Raw genomic sequence first — 15,634 nt, 5'->3', positions numbered from 1 at the left:
AATAAACAGGGGAGATTTGGGGTGCCAACAACACTCACTGTGTGCATTTTGTTTATCTTCCATTTTGCTGAAATACAAAACTCCTCCAGCAACTTCGTCAACGATCTCTAAAGACTATCAGTAAAATGAATAAATAAAATGTGTACATTACAGAGTTATGGAATAGGCTGAGCTGTTTGCAAACAACGTCCACAGCTACCTCCAAAGCAAACAAATAAAATCCCTTGCCTGGTGCCTCAGTTTCTCTTCTGAACGTCCCACCCAAATCCTAAGTACCTGACCCCGTCTCCTTTGGAGACGGGTGACGGCTTGGGGAAAGCAGTAACCAGTCCCAACGGCGTTATAACCAACTTTGCATTTTTATGTAACTCTACATTGGCATTCGCCCATGGTAGGTTTGACGGGGTTTCATTCTGAGGACTTCGTAAGAGTTAAGCATGGTTAAATTTTACATATTGCCAAGAAGCACGGTTGCCTTAGAAAGTGTTCTGTCGGTGGGCCTGGGTTCCTCGTGGGGCTAAGCAGCTGACTCTTGGTTTCGGATGAGTTCGGGATCTCTTGGTGGGGACAGTGAGGCCTGCACTGGGCTCCTTGGTCAGCCCCGGAGGAAAATCCTGCTTGGGATTCTCCCTTCCTTTTGCCCCTCCTGCTCCTGTGCGCGTGCGCTCTCTCTAATAAATAAATAAATGCTTAAAAGCCAGTTCTTCGATATTATCCATAGGAAACCAATATAATATTATTTGTTAATTAGACTTCCGTTAAAAAAGAACGCTCTGGATCCACAGGGAAAGGGTTTGCACTACGTTCATCACCGTAACGTGAACATATTGCTTTATAATAATAAAGCTACCTGGAACAAAGTAGGCTTGTGAAAAGCCAGCAAAACCCAAAGAAACTCAAAAAACCGGCAAAGTTAAACTAGTCGATTAATGTGTAGCTCTACACACAACAGGAGGAAGGCAACGGTAGTCTACGCTGAACTCTTTCATTACTGTGAATAGTCCATGTGTCGATTCTATTTGCGAATTCTGGAAGGGCGTCTACACAATCAAGGGCTTTTCCACATACTGCTCCCTGATTCTCTTTCGTTTTGGGGGGGGTTGCTGGTGTGGACCCCCCACCGACGCTGACTCCCGATCGCCCACAGCCCACTTTTCAGGAATCGTGACACGTTGTCGTTCAACGCAACCTCCATTAAAACTTAAATTACGCCATCTTACAACTAAACTCACTGTTAAAAAAAATAGATTATAAATGCTAGGAAACACATCTCTGGCTATTTTACTACATTTTAGTATCATTCGCACTTTGAGGGTAAATCTACTGTTTCCTCATAATGGAAATCCCGTATTACGAGAGACCTCTCTATGCACCTTCCTATTTCCGTGTTCCTGGACTTCACATGGGTATAGGACATCGGCAAAGACACAACTATTTCAACACAGAAATCATCACCTACTACAAAATCGGGTCTTACCTTGACCCAGAAACCCGACAGTTAAACATTTTTCTGCATGCCACTATACGTCACGGCTATTTTTCCCGTGACATAAATCCATTTCTCGAGGACCATGCTTTATACCAACTTCCGTACACATTCAAGTGTCCTGCGCTATAGGAAACCCATATACATCACTAAAGTTCCTTTACTTTTTTGAGTGGCTACTGATGCCGTTTGAAGAAGCGTAATGTCTTCTAATTGGCATCTTAACTCAGACATTTAATGTCCAGTGGCAGCATTGATCAACATATCGATCATTATCACCACAGCCCTACGGAGACTTATATTTTTTAATTTTTTTTTAAAAAGATTTTATTTATTTATTTGACAGACAGAGATCACAGACAGGCAGGCAGAGCAGGAGGACGAAGCAGGCTCCCCGTCGACCAGAGAGACCAATGTGGGGCTCGATCCCAGGACCCTGAGATCATGACCTGAGCTGAAAGCAGAGACTTAACCCACTGAGCCACCAGGTGCCCCACCACGGAAACTTTTAGAACATGTTTTCCTAACCTCTCTCCTTGTATTTTCTAAATAATACAAATTAACACAATATATATTAAATATGCTCTAAATTTGCTTACAAAAACAAAAAACAGAGTTTAGCTCCATAAGTGCGTTCTCTTTTCTCTCTGATTTTATTTTTTTAGAAGTTTTCTCTTCATTAAGATTTATTTATTTCTTGGAGGGAGAGAGGACAGTGCGTGTGAGCTGAGCAAGAGGCAGAGGGAGAGAATCTTCAAGCAGACTCCCTGCCCAATGCAGACCCCAACTCCATCCGGCTCAACCCCGTGACCCGTGAGATTGTGACCTGAGCCGAAACCAAGACTCAGACGCTCCACTGACGAAGCCATCAGGGGCCCCTTCTCTGTGTTCTTCTTAATAACGTTTTCTCTAGCTTGCTTTATGGTATGAAGGTAGTTTCCAGAATATATACAGTATGTGTTAATTGGCTGTTCACGTTCTCAGTCAGGCGTCTGGGCAGTAGCAGACGATTAGACGTTAAGTTTTTGGTTACTCGTGGATTTTGGACTGCACAGGGGTGGTCAGTACCCCAACCCCTGCATGTTTCAAGGGACAAATGAGTATACATATTTCTTTCTACACAAAAAATAATAAGATTTTTTTTTTTTTGGCCAGTTTGACCCTTTAGCAACACTCCTGTAAAGAACATGTCACTTTCTGTTCCTGTCTTTTCCGTTTCTTGTTCGCTTAGCCATCTTACGTGAACTTTTTCTTCGGTGTTTCACTTGTATATTTTGCTGTTTCTGCTTCTGTGGAGGAAAGAAAATGTTCTTGGACGTCATGCTGGTCGCTCTATCAGCTACTCCCATCGAAAACGTGTTTCCTAGACTTTCAAAGCCTCACCCTCCTCGTCTGGGTTATGGAGAGATTGAATACCCTCTTCCTGGACTTGTCGGGAACATTCGGCAAGATAATGTATTTGGAGAAGTGTCTCCTATTCCCTGACAGGCCTCCTCGCGTTCCCCTGGCCGCGCACGAAAATCAGCGGGGGGAGACCTGCATTCTGATGAGCGTCTTTTCAGAGCGTTTGCAACGTTCCTGTTCCGGGACTGGCTGATGCTGATGAGGCCTTAAAAGAAATGCATGCTGATTCTTGAAAACCCAAAGGCGGAGTCCCTGCATAATGGTGCTGTTTTTCCTGGAAATACATGACAAACTTGTAAGAAAATACCAGCACACAATGACCTTCCTGGTTTGGGCACTTCTCTATCCTCCGGCACACCTGCCAGCCGGCGCTGTCTACTCAGCCAGGTTCGGTGATGGCTTTGCCTCCTTGGGACTGCTGTGCACGCTCTCAGGAACTAGGCAGCCTCTGAGATTTTACTCCATTTGGAAGCTCTCAAGCCAGCCAGCCAGCTTCATGGATGTTGGCAGAAGACACGAAACCCCCGGGTCAGAGACAAAACACTATTATTCCCCAGCACGGCAAGCACTATGATTGCCCCCCTCTGCCCTCCAAGTTCCCGAGGGGCCATGCACAGAGGCCCAGGTGGGTGCCCCACATGTATCCTGAGCTGATGGAAGTCAACTGCGTCAGAATGGGCAACACACAAACCTGCCCTGTGCTCAGTGAAAAGACACTAGTCACCTTGCCAGGCTGTTGACTCTGCAAACCTTTTTGAAAACAGAAGAGCCAATACCTCCCTTGCACGTCGTACAGGACACAAGAGAGACCCATGAAGAGGGTCTCTTCTGTACGTCTCTTAAGTAACTGTAAGGTTTAGAATGAATGCAAAACACTGTATGGATACGCAAGGGGGACCAGATAAGCCAAGAAAATCAGTTTCTCCTCTTCTTTGTTACAAACGATCAGTGATTCCAGCTCCTGATGAATGTTTTGAGGAGGAGCTCAATGTAGAAAGGAACCAAGCATGGTTTTCCTACTGCCTGTCCAGACAGTTTACCCCCCCTCCCAATTCCAGCAATTTCTCTAGCACTTAATATTTCTACCCCACGTGGAATATGTGGGGACTTGAGCTTCTCAGTGCTACAAAGTGGACGGGCAGCGACATTAGGAGGGAGTGAAAAAGCAAACAGAGAGTGTAATTTCATTTATCCAGATTCATATTTTTCTAACACAGGTGAGAGAGTGGGCGTCATTACTGTTCTAATGCACACTAGTCCTTTGCAGATGGAAAGGTCCTCACCGCTTTTCAGACAGACACAGAGATCAGCCGTCGGGCACAAAGGAGCACTATTTGTAGATTAACTACCGGCTTTGCAACGCTGGTATATTTCCATAATTAGATATTCTTCATTTCAGTATTAAACTGTTGATGCAAGGTTAAATATTTTCATGGGTTCTGTGTAAGACTGAGTTAATAAATGCTCTTTAAGGTGTTACCATCTACTGGCATGAGACCAACCAGACCTGAAAGTGGAAAACAGTTTAAGGGGAAAAGCAGTTCTCTTGGGATTCTGCTGTTTGCTTTTTTTTCCCTCTTTTCTCCTTTTCCTGGTGTTCCTCATCTTCCCCCTCTTTCTCCTGTTCCTCTTTCTTTCTCTGCCTTAACACTGATAGTAGATTTTAAGTATCTACACTACTATAATGAGAAAAAAAAATCCCTAAAATTGGAAATAACAGAAGAGGGAAATCACGGTAGAGAGCTGGCAACTTCCAACACTGCATAAAAGGACGTTTGTTTCTCAAGAATTTTTCTAGCAGACTTCTATAGCTTCTCAGCCAATGTGGGGTGTTTGAATTTCCAGGAGAAGGGAACGTGTGTGTTATTAGTTAAGAAAACGTTGGCTTGAAAGAAGCCAGATGCCTGTGGGATGAGCCTTCGGAGGGAAGAGAACCCTACTCCTGTGACCAAGCAGGTGTGGTCGAGATGGGCAGACCCTGGGAAGACCCAGTTGCCACCGTCCGGGGAAGGCTACAGGGAACTGGTTGTGTTTCTACCCCTCTGATTTCCAGTGCCAACCCAGAGATTAGCTGAAGTCTTGGACGTTGCAAGTGACTGCCTGGTTTTGGGGCTCGTGGAGAAGACCAGGGGTCATCAGTGCTGGACCCAACCCAGGAGAGGCTCTCTTGGAAGGGGAAGCCCCCAGTGTCCATCCAGGGGGACATGTGGATGGATTGAGGGCACCTGAGGTCTGACGCCATCCAGGGTTTCTCCACGGGAAAAGGGTAGGGCCCTGATCCTAGTGAAAGAAAAGGTCACTGGGTCCTTGGGCTAACAGGGAGAATTGGTGAAGAGAGTGAACCCTGCGTCCTGCTGCTCAGTCCTTTCCCCCGGGGGCAGAAATGTGTATTCCTGTATGTGTGTGTGAGAGAGAGACAGACAGAGAGTGAGAGACCAAGGGAGGAAAGAGAATTGTAATTTTTCCCCCCCTTAGGACTATGAAACACATTTGAATGTGAATTTAAGACCAGGATCTATAAATAACTTTTATTTTCTTTCCATTGACCAACCTGGAATCAACATTCCTTTGCAGGCTCCTAACGCATCTGCTAGGTGCTCCCATTAAAGACGACCGATCCGCGATGGCTCTCAAAGCAGGCTTGTTTACCGTCACTGTCAGGGCTCTCCGGGCAGAAGAGCTTCATTAGGCTGGTTAGGTGCACAGGTGACTTGCGATGCCATAGACATGAGGGTCGTGTTCACCGGGGCCTCACGTTTTCGCTCTGTGAATAAGAACCGTGCTGCTCGTGATTTTACAACTGGATAAGAGGACGTTTGCAAATGACTTCGGGGTGGTCTCTCCAAGGTGGGGATCTCAACGCTCCAGAATGAGATCGTATGCATAGAAAGACAGGGCGACACGCACCCTTCCCGGCATATTTTGATCGATGTTTTTTGTGTAATCGGCCCAAGGCATGAGAAGAAAGTAGGTTCAAGATAATGATACAAAATTCGACTTCTGTCATGTGAAAAGTCAGGGGTATTTTTATTTTATTTAACATTTGTATTGATTTATTTTAGAGAGAGTGCAAGCATGCACACGAGTCGGGGGAAGGGCCCAGGGAGAAGGAGGGAGAATCTCAAGCAGACAGTGCTGAGCACAGAGCCTGACGTGGGCTCGACCTCACCACCCTGAGTTCATGACCTGAGCTGAAATCAAGAGTCGGACGCTCAACCCACCGAGCCCCCTATGTGCTCCATAATGAGCATTTTTAAATTGAAGTGTTCGGGGGTTTATAGTCCAGTGAACAAAACGGGGGTACCCAAGGTTTGTAGCATGTGGGTTCAACGCGTTTGGTGTTGTTTTCTGATCATCTGTGCTGCAGGTGGTTTACCGCTGTCCCTATGCCTGTCCACCCAGGAAGACATACGTCCATGCATGTACATTTATGTCCCGTGAGCTATCTGTTCCAGCACATTACCCCAGCCCCAGAGGCTGAATCTCAGACTATCTCACAGCTACTGTGCACCTGCAGCTGAACCGTGGCTGAGCTGAGTGTGGTGCCCTACGGCGTTCATGGGCTGCCCTGCCCGCATCAGCCGGACAGGGGCTGAGGTCTCATCAGAAAACTCGAGTGGTGAAGAAACCACTTCTAAGTGGCCATAGTTGTTGGTGGGATTCGGTACCTCCTGGGCAGACAGATGAAGGACTTCACTTCCTCACTGGCTGTGGCCAAAAAGCATCATCAGTTTTTTGATATGAAGCTGTGTCACAGGGTCTGCTGTGCTCTTTGTCATTTTGGTCACAAAGATTTGGAAAGCACAGAAAATTATTTTCCATATATACCAGGAAAATATCACCATATTACTAATATACCAATGCCTTATGTCAGTTTGGTCCCCACTCAAAACAAAACCATTGGTCTAAATGTATATGTTCCTACTGCTCTGGTTCCACATGCACACACACACATACATATATGTGCACACACATACGTGTACATGTCACCTGCAAAGCATGTTTGCAATACTTCACATCTCAATGACGAAACAAAGCTAAATTATCTTTATTTTTTAAAAAGATTTTGCTTCTTTATTTCCAGAGAAAGAGTGAGAGAGAGAGAAAGCAAGAACACAAGCAGGGGGGAGCAACAGGCAGAGGGAGATGCACGATCCCTGCTGAGCAAGGAGCCCAGTGTGGGGCTCCATCCCAGGACCCTGAGATCATGACCTGAGCTGAAGGCAGACGCTTAACCACTGAGCCACCCAGGCGTCCCTAAAGTAATTATTTAAAAAAAAAAAAGAAATTGCAAAATGAACTTTCAGTTCAAAAGGATAAGAAACAGCACTTGTCCTAATAATTTTTTGTTAAACTACACTTTATTTATTTTTTTTTTCATTTTTTAAAAAGTATTTTTTCCAATTCCAGTTAGTGAACATACAGTGTAACATGAGTTCCAGGGGTACCAAGGAATGATTCAACACTTGCATACAACAGGTGCACTGCTTCCTTCCCCTCACCTGTGTTCCGCATCCCCCAACCCACATGCCCTCTGGTGACCGTCAGCCCATTCTCTGGACTGAAGGGCCAGTTTCCCGGTTTGTCTCTCTCTTCTTTTCCCTACAACAATGGCACTTCATGTAAACGGAAAACGCCACGGCATGCGGCATTCACCAGAGATGCTCTAGCTTCCACTGGTTTGTGTGACCATGGGTGACGTGTGTCATTAGAAAGAGAGAGGGTTGTCTGCTCTAGCATCAGTACGCAAAGAACATCCATGCTGCTCCTGATACTCAACGTCCTTTTCTGCACCTCCCAATGCAAAATCTCTTTCTTTTCAAAGACTAGATCCTCTGAAGTTTAACGTGCGAACGTAGGAAAACAACTAGGGGACATTCACGGGGCAGATTTACAGAGGCAGAGTCAGGCACAGGTCACCCATTCTGCAAGCATAAACGTCTGTTTCTTCTATATCACATACATAGATACAGAAAGGTATATGCATGTGTGCATACATGTCAAGAAAAAAAAAATATATGTATAGAAAGTTATAGATGCACATGTAGTTATTGTGTCTGTGTAGTTCCAATATACAGAATGATGTGTATTAATAATGAAATGATGCGTGCATTTTATAAATATAATTATAACATATTATATATAATTATATTATTATAAATATATTAGGTATTTTATAACAAACAGATATTTATATATTTGTATATAAGATATCTAAGTATTATTATAATATATATACCATATTAGTATAGTATATATTATACATGAATACATATAAATACATATTTTTATATTATTTATTTAATATAATATTATTATTTATTATTATATGTCAATATTTTATTTTAGATATATAATGAAATCTAAAATTCATATATAATATTAAATGTATAAAAGTATAATATGGTACAATTTTATAATATATATACTTATATGTAGTGTATAGTATATAGTATAGCATGGTTTATAGTATATAGTATATATACTGTATACTGTATATATAGATATATGAATACCTATTATATAATATATAATTATACAATATACAATTATTTATTATATAATATCCATTATTATATAATTATTTATAATTGTATATTATATTATATATATATTATAGTATAGATATATAATATGGTACAATATACAATTCTATATATCATACAATATGGTACCATACTATATTATTATACATGTAATATATATATTTTACAATTTGGTCTATAATATAGACTTTAATATAATGTATAATTACATAATATATATTATTTTCATATATTATTTATATAATAATTTTATGTAGTATATATCATTACATATAATATACAATTATTTTATTTTATTATTTTAAAAAATATTTTATTTACTTATTTGACAGAGAGAGAGATCACAGGTAGGTAGAGAAAGGGGGGAAGCAGGTTTCCTGCCAAGCAGAGAGTCCGATGTGGGGCTCGAACCCAGGACCCAGAGATCATGACCCGAGCTGAAGGCAGAGGCTCAACCCACTGAGCCACGCAGGCGTCCTATATAATATACAATTATTTTAGAAATATTATGGTGAAATGTAGCAATATATACTATATTATATAATACATATCATATATAACTAATTATAGTTATATTTATAATATAAATATAAACACTGTTTTATAACTGTATAAATAAATATACACACAATATTATCTATATGATTATAGTATATTGTATTTTATGAATATATATATATTTATATATAAAATAGAGAGGGGTTATACATGATATGTATTATGTTGTTTGTAAACCTGTATATATATTATATAACCCTATATAATATATAACCTTATATGTATTATCAAAGCTATGCAGGGGCACCTGGGTGGCTCAGTGGGTTAAATTCAGCTCAGGTCATGATCTCAGGGTCCTGGGATCGAGCCCCGCATCAGGTTCTCTGCTCAGCGGGGAGCCTGCTCCCCCCTCACCACCTGCCTCTCTGCCTACTTGTGATCTCTGTCTGTCAAATAAATAATAAATAAAATCTTTAAGAAAAAAGAAAAAAAAAGCTACGCCTAGTATGTATAAATACAGACATAATATAAATTGTAACTATATGTGTATTCATAGAATCCTATGTATATAACCCAGCTCTATTTTCTGTATAAATATATATACATTTTCTCTATGAGATATATATGTGTGTATATGTGTTTATATATTTAATTCCCTGTAACCTAGAGAGAGGACGTTTAATGCACATTCTTCATCATTTTCAAGTGTGGTGTGTGTTCCTACTCATCAAAGGGACACAGGGCTCGCGGAAGATTCTCTTAAAAAGCCTTACACAATAACAGTGAGACAGTCGCCGCGAATGTCATTTAGGAATGGGCTCCAGCTGTATGGGATTTAGAATTCTCGGTTTTCAATACAAAAGCTATGGTTAATGGCTTTCTCATCGACAGTGAGTCCTGTCAAATCCAGGAGCTGGGATACTTTCTAAAAATCAGGGCCATTTAAAAGTCATTTAGGCTGATCATACCCAGTGATGAAGTAACAGCCAGGGAAAGAATTTAAAATAATCACGTGGAAAGTCAGCACGGAGTATATCTCTGTATAGTGGACGCCTGTTACATTATTAATGGTGTTTTGTGGGTTTCAAATAACAAGAGGACAAAAGCTTAGGAAAGCCTGGAAGCGGACCCTCGCCCGTGAAGATTTAATGAGTCCCATTTCTGAGATGCAAACATTGCATTAGGGGCAGGCACAGCCTTCTTGTTGGAAAATCTAAGCTTTAATGTATTTCCTTAAAGCTTCCTAATCCTTATAAAAACACTTAACCTACAAAACCGTTGAGGAGGGGCACCTGGGTGGCTTAGTTGTTAAGCGTCTGCCTTTGGCTCAGGTCATGATCTCAGGGTCCTGGGATCGAGCCCCACATAGGCTTCCCTGCTCAGCGGGAAGCCTGCTTCCCCCTCTCTCACTCCCCCTGCTTGTGTTCCCTCTCTTGCTGTGTCTCTCTCTGTCAAATAAATAAATAAAATCTTAAAAAAAAATCGATGAGGAAGGATTAGACAATTGCTTGTGTCTCTTCCCAGTTAAGTGTCTATAACTATATTAACAAGGAAGAAAAGGTCTGTACCTTACAGCTCTCTTAAGTGATTGACAGGAGGTTGAAATTCATTATAATGTAACATAGAGGGGTCTGAAGTTTTCTTTGTATCATTGAAAGGACAAGGTTATATATATAGCAAGGTTGTATACACACACACACACACACATAACAAAGTTATATATACATACAAGGTTTTATATATATATATATATATATACACACACACATATATATATCTCAACTTTGGAATATACAATAATTATTTGTAAAAACACTAAGGGAGTAAATATTTTTAAGCTTTCCACCATTTTCTCTTATTCAACCTCTATTGTTCATCCTATTATAATCTAATCATTAGATCCAATTTGGGACTGTTACTACTTAAATATTCTATAATAAATTCAGTACATAATGAAATCTAGTTATATTTGTTATACATAATATATGTCTGAATCTCTACCCATTTATTATATATCTATCATCTATACACAGATATTTCTATATCTATGTATCAATATCTGTATTCTATCTATATCTATATATATAGATGTATCTATCATCTATTTATTGATCTATTATATGAACATTATTTCATAGTCTTTTTTAAAAAGATTTTATTTATCTATTTGACTGAGATCACAAGTAGGCAGAGAGGCAGGCAGAGAGAGAGGAGGAAGCAGGCTCCCCACAGAGTGGAGAGTCCGATGCGGGGCTCAATCCCAGGACCCTGGAATCATGACCTGATCTGAAGGCAGAGGCCTTAACCCACTGAAGCACCTGGGTGCCCCTTCATATTCTATCTTTTCTCAAATTTCTTAAAATTCATGGTCTGACGTGGTCTCACAGGACTATGGCCACTCAAAGCATTTACCATCATAATGTTGCAGAGATTTTTTTTCCAAGAGTGTGTCCACAGTGGTAAATGAATGCAAAAAAAAATGCAACAAATAAATTGATACATAACAATAAAGTGGGACCATTGTATTGATAAGAAAGGCCATTGCTTAAAAATATTTCAGCTTTAGCTACTTAGGGGCAAAGACCACATCTTATTTTTCCATCCTAGGTGTTTGAAAAAGTTCTTGGAATAAGCAACAGTTCTCAGATTCATGATCATTAAATAAATGAATAAGAGTAGCAATCAGCATGTTACTTAAGAACAACCCCACCTCAATCCCCCTACCTCTGAATTTGTCCTAACAAGTCCCCATCCCCCAACCCCTTCATTGTAAGATTATCATCATGGCTTCAATTTCCTCATCCCCAGGATCCCACTCGTGAACTTGCCTACAGCATTCAGCAGAAGGCTATCAATAATCCGTTGATTCCCAAAGGCAACGGTGGTCTCGCATCCTTCCCCTTATGATTTCTGCAGTTTCTGCAGCTCTGCACACAGTGAAATCCTGCCCAGTCCTCTGGGAGTCGAAACCCCTCCCTTGAATTCCATACCACACCTTGCTTTGCCAGAGCTCTTGAACAGATGCGACCAAGCTGCTGTTCATGCTCAGGCTGCCCTTTGGATGCCTACTCCAAAGTCGTTTGCTCCAAAGACCTGTCTCTCCGTTTAATCTAATACTTTCTCTCTTACACACTGAAATTCCAAGTGTCCCATGCATCTGGTTTGCTGTCAGATTTACTGACCCTACTCTTAAGCTTTCTATTCCCATCAACTATCAACCTTCCGAGGTCTGTGTGCCAGTACCATTGACGGGCTCTTTCAGCATCTCAAGTCAAAGTCTCCAGTTTTCTTCCTACTTAGCTTCTTTTGGTTTTGCATATGATCATTGATCGTAGCCTTTCCATCTTGCCACATCAAGGCATCTTCTGGACTCTTCTCGTTCTACGGTCCCAGCCCATCATTAACAAACTTCTATGATTCCAAGTCTTGCAATTACTCCACTCACCTCTTGGTTTTAACGTTTACCATTGCTACCTTAGATTGTGAATGCTACAAAAGATTACTAACTGGGCTCTCTTGTTCTAGAATGTTCCTGCTATAAGTTATCCCTAAGATGAAGCCAAACCCTGAACCCGCTCTGAAAGTAAATCTGTGCTTCTCATAGGCTAGAGTCAGCCATGATTCCAGTCAATGGATGTCCATGACCCTCCAGGACTTGGTCTGACCGATGTCTCATTATTCTTCTTCAGGAATGCTATGAACCTACCACGACCTCACCACCATTAGTATGTTCACGGTTGAATTTAAAGTCTTCCTACAAAAGATTCATTTAGCAAAAATACAGGTCCCTAGAGCTAACTCAAGACCCACTAGATCTGGATCTTCAGCATGGAGTTCCAAGCATGGAACAAGCTAACAACATGGGTCCTTAGGTGGCTTGAACTTTCCAAATCTCTGCTCCAAGTTCTTTCCTCTCTTCCAGACTGTGTTTACTTGGAATGATTTCCCACCTCTGCTCTCCAAGTCCCCAGAGAAACCTTAGTTATAGATGAAAGAGTTTCTCATCTCTCCTTCAGGAAGCTTGTTATGCTTCTCATATGCTTCCAAGATGGTGTATACCACACATTACCTTGGATTTTAGTGACTTAACACCCTCTTAGACTTTAAGCATCTTGTATATTATACACATTTATATCTCCAATACTGTGTAGCAATTAATCAGGTAGTATATATTACTATTTTATTAATAATTATTGTTCGACTTTGTCATATTTCTGTCTTGTAACCCTTGTATTAGCTGAGTCATGACTTGGTAATACAATGGCCCACTGGTTTAGCCAAGACTGCATTTAGGGTTGATTGTATGAACCCCACAGAAGCACGAACATCATCCCAGAACTGGGTGGACGGAGGCAACAAGATGGAAACATTAAGAAGAGCAAAGCTACAGTGCAGATAGGCTCCTTCCATTTCCTCCAAACCAGACTCAGTTCATGTCAATGGCTCTTCTTTGTATGCCATATGGGTTTATATCTTTCCATGACCTGTTTCTTCATCTCGGCGCTAGATTTCTAGTGGGAGCATAAAGAATTATACCCTTATCGCTCCCAGAATTCTGGATTTAAAACCTTTCCTACTCCATTCATCACATGACAATCTGTTCTCCCAACAGGGTAAGAACTCGTGTGTTTTGGTTCTTCTTCTTCCGACCCTGTTCTCATGTGATTAGGAAAATTATAAACTCATATAATCACACATTCACTTTTTCTTAACAAATTACCCTGCTAAAGTATTTTTTTTTGGGGGGGATCTGACCATTTCTTTCTTCTTTTTTTTTTTTTTTAAGTATTTTGTTAAAGCACAATAAAATCATTCGGACCAGGGAACAGATCTCAGGAAACAGGTCTGCTACTAAACCAATCCACCCCCACACTAAGACAGACATTAAGATCTTACCCATGGATCCAAGCTTTCCCTCCCCAAGTTCACTTTTGCTTTTTTAGCCTGCCATAACGTATTTAGACATGACCTCTCCTACACCCACATCAGTGCCCGTTTTCCTTTTCTTCTGTCTCTCTGTTACTCAGGACATCATTTCTCTAGGACACGCGCCCTCCCAAGAGACTCAGAAAGTATCTCCTTTGTTTTCAGAGTTTGGTCCCCTCTAGCTCATTCTCCACTGCGATTGTCCTAAAATGTAAATCCGATTCTTTCTGTCCTACTGTGACTTACACCACATACCCAGTGCTCCATCATCAACACGATAAATTCCACGTGTGCGCACAATGGCACTCAACACCCTCTACACATAGGTCCCAGAACATACCTTCACCCTCTTGTCTTACCTGCCCTGTTGGTGCCTGGCGTCAGCTTCTGCCGCTGATCAATGGCTAAGTACTTCTCTTTCAAAGAAAGACCCTTCCTTCAGCATTCCCACCTCCACGGATCCCTATGAATTCAGGCATCAGAGCATTCTCCCCATACCTTGGGATCATTTCCTTTTCTTATACAATTGGCCGCCTTGCCCACCAGACCATATGCTTCTTCAAAAATAAATGGGGGTAGCTAACTCACAAAGGCGTTTTTGGTGTTTAGGATTATGCCTGTGTGCAACAAATACTTGAATTTATAAGTCAGTAAATTAATTAATACAGTCTTGGCAAAGCCAATAACTTTCCAGCCTCCTATAAACTATCGTGTTCGGGTGGAGTCCTTTTTCCAAGCTCTGCTTCGGGAAATACATATGTCTTCTATTATTGGAGATATATATATATACACACACACATATATCTATCTATCTTATATAATATGTATTATATATGTATACATGAACATATATAGTATGTATAACATAACGTATATAATATGTATAATACAATATATTATTATATAATATATAACATATAATAGATTATATATAACTTATTAAATATGACTTATTTTATTATTATATAATTTATTATATGTAACTTATTTTTTAAAAGATTCTTATTTATTTATATGACAAACAAAGATCACAAGGAGGCAGAGAGAGAAGAGGAAGCAGGCTCCCTACTGAGCAGAGAGCCCAATGTGCGGCTCGATCTCAGGACCCTGGGATCATGACCTGAGCCGAAGGCAGAGGCTTAACCCACTGAACCACCCAGGCGTCCCTATATATAATTTATTATATAAGTCATATATATAATATATAATAAGTTATATATAACTTACATGCCACATATATATATAATAAAAATATATGTTATTATATATAATATATATATGCATATATACATATGCAGACAGATTTGTATACATCTTTTTGGTAAAAGGTGTTTCCATACATAGCATCTCACTTAATCATCCCCAGAAACCCACAAAAGACCGATTTTAAATCACGCTTTGACGGATGTAATCTCTCAGATTCACAGAATAGGACCCACTTTCCAATATGTCAAAGCCTCTGCCTTCGGCTCAGGTCGTGATCCCAGGGTCCTAGGATCGAGCCCCGCATCGGGCTCTCTGCTCAGCGGGGAACCTGCTTCCCCACTCTCTCTCTGCTTGCCTCTCTGCCTACTTGTGATCTCTGTCAAATAAATAAATAAAAAATCTTAAAAAAATACCTTTTCTTCAATAAAGACAGCCTTCCATAGATACATCCTGTGAAATAATTTTAGGAAAAGCAAGCCCTGATTTAGAGCTTCTTGTATGTTGAGTCCTTGGGTTAGCTCCTATCACGATGACACAAGCAAGTCCCTACTTCTATCTTCTCCATTTT

Source organism: Mustela erminea, chromosome X (genome assembly GCF_009829155.1).
Source record: "Mustela erminea isolate mMusErm1 chromosome X, mMusErm1.Pri, whole genome shotgun sequence".
Taxonomy (NCBI): Eukaryota; Metazoa; Chordata; class Mammalia; order Carnivora; family Mustelidae; genus Mustela; species Mustela erminea.
Note: the sequence above shows the minus strand (reverse complement) of the source record.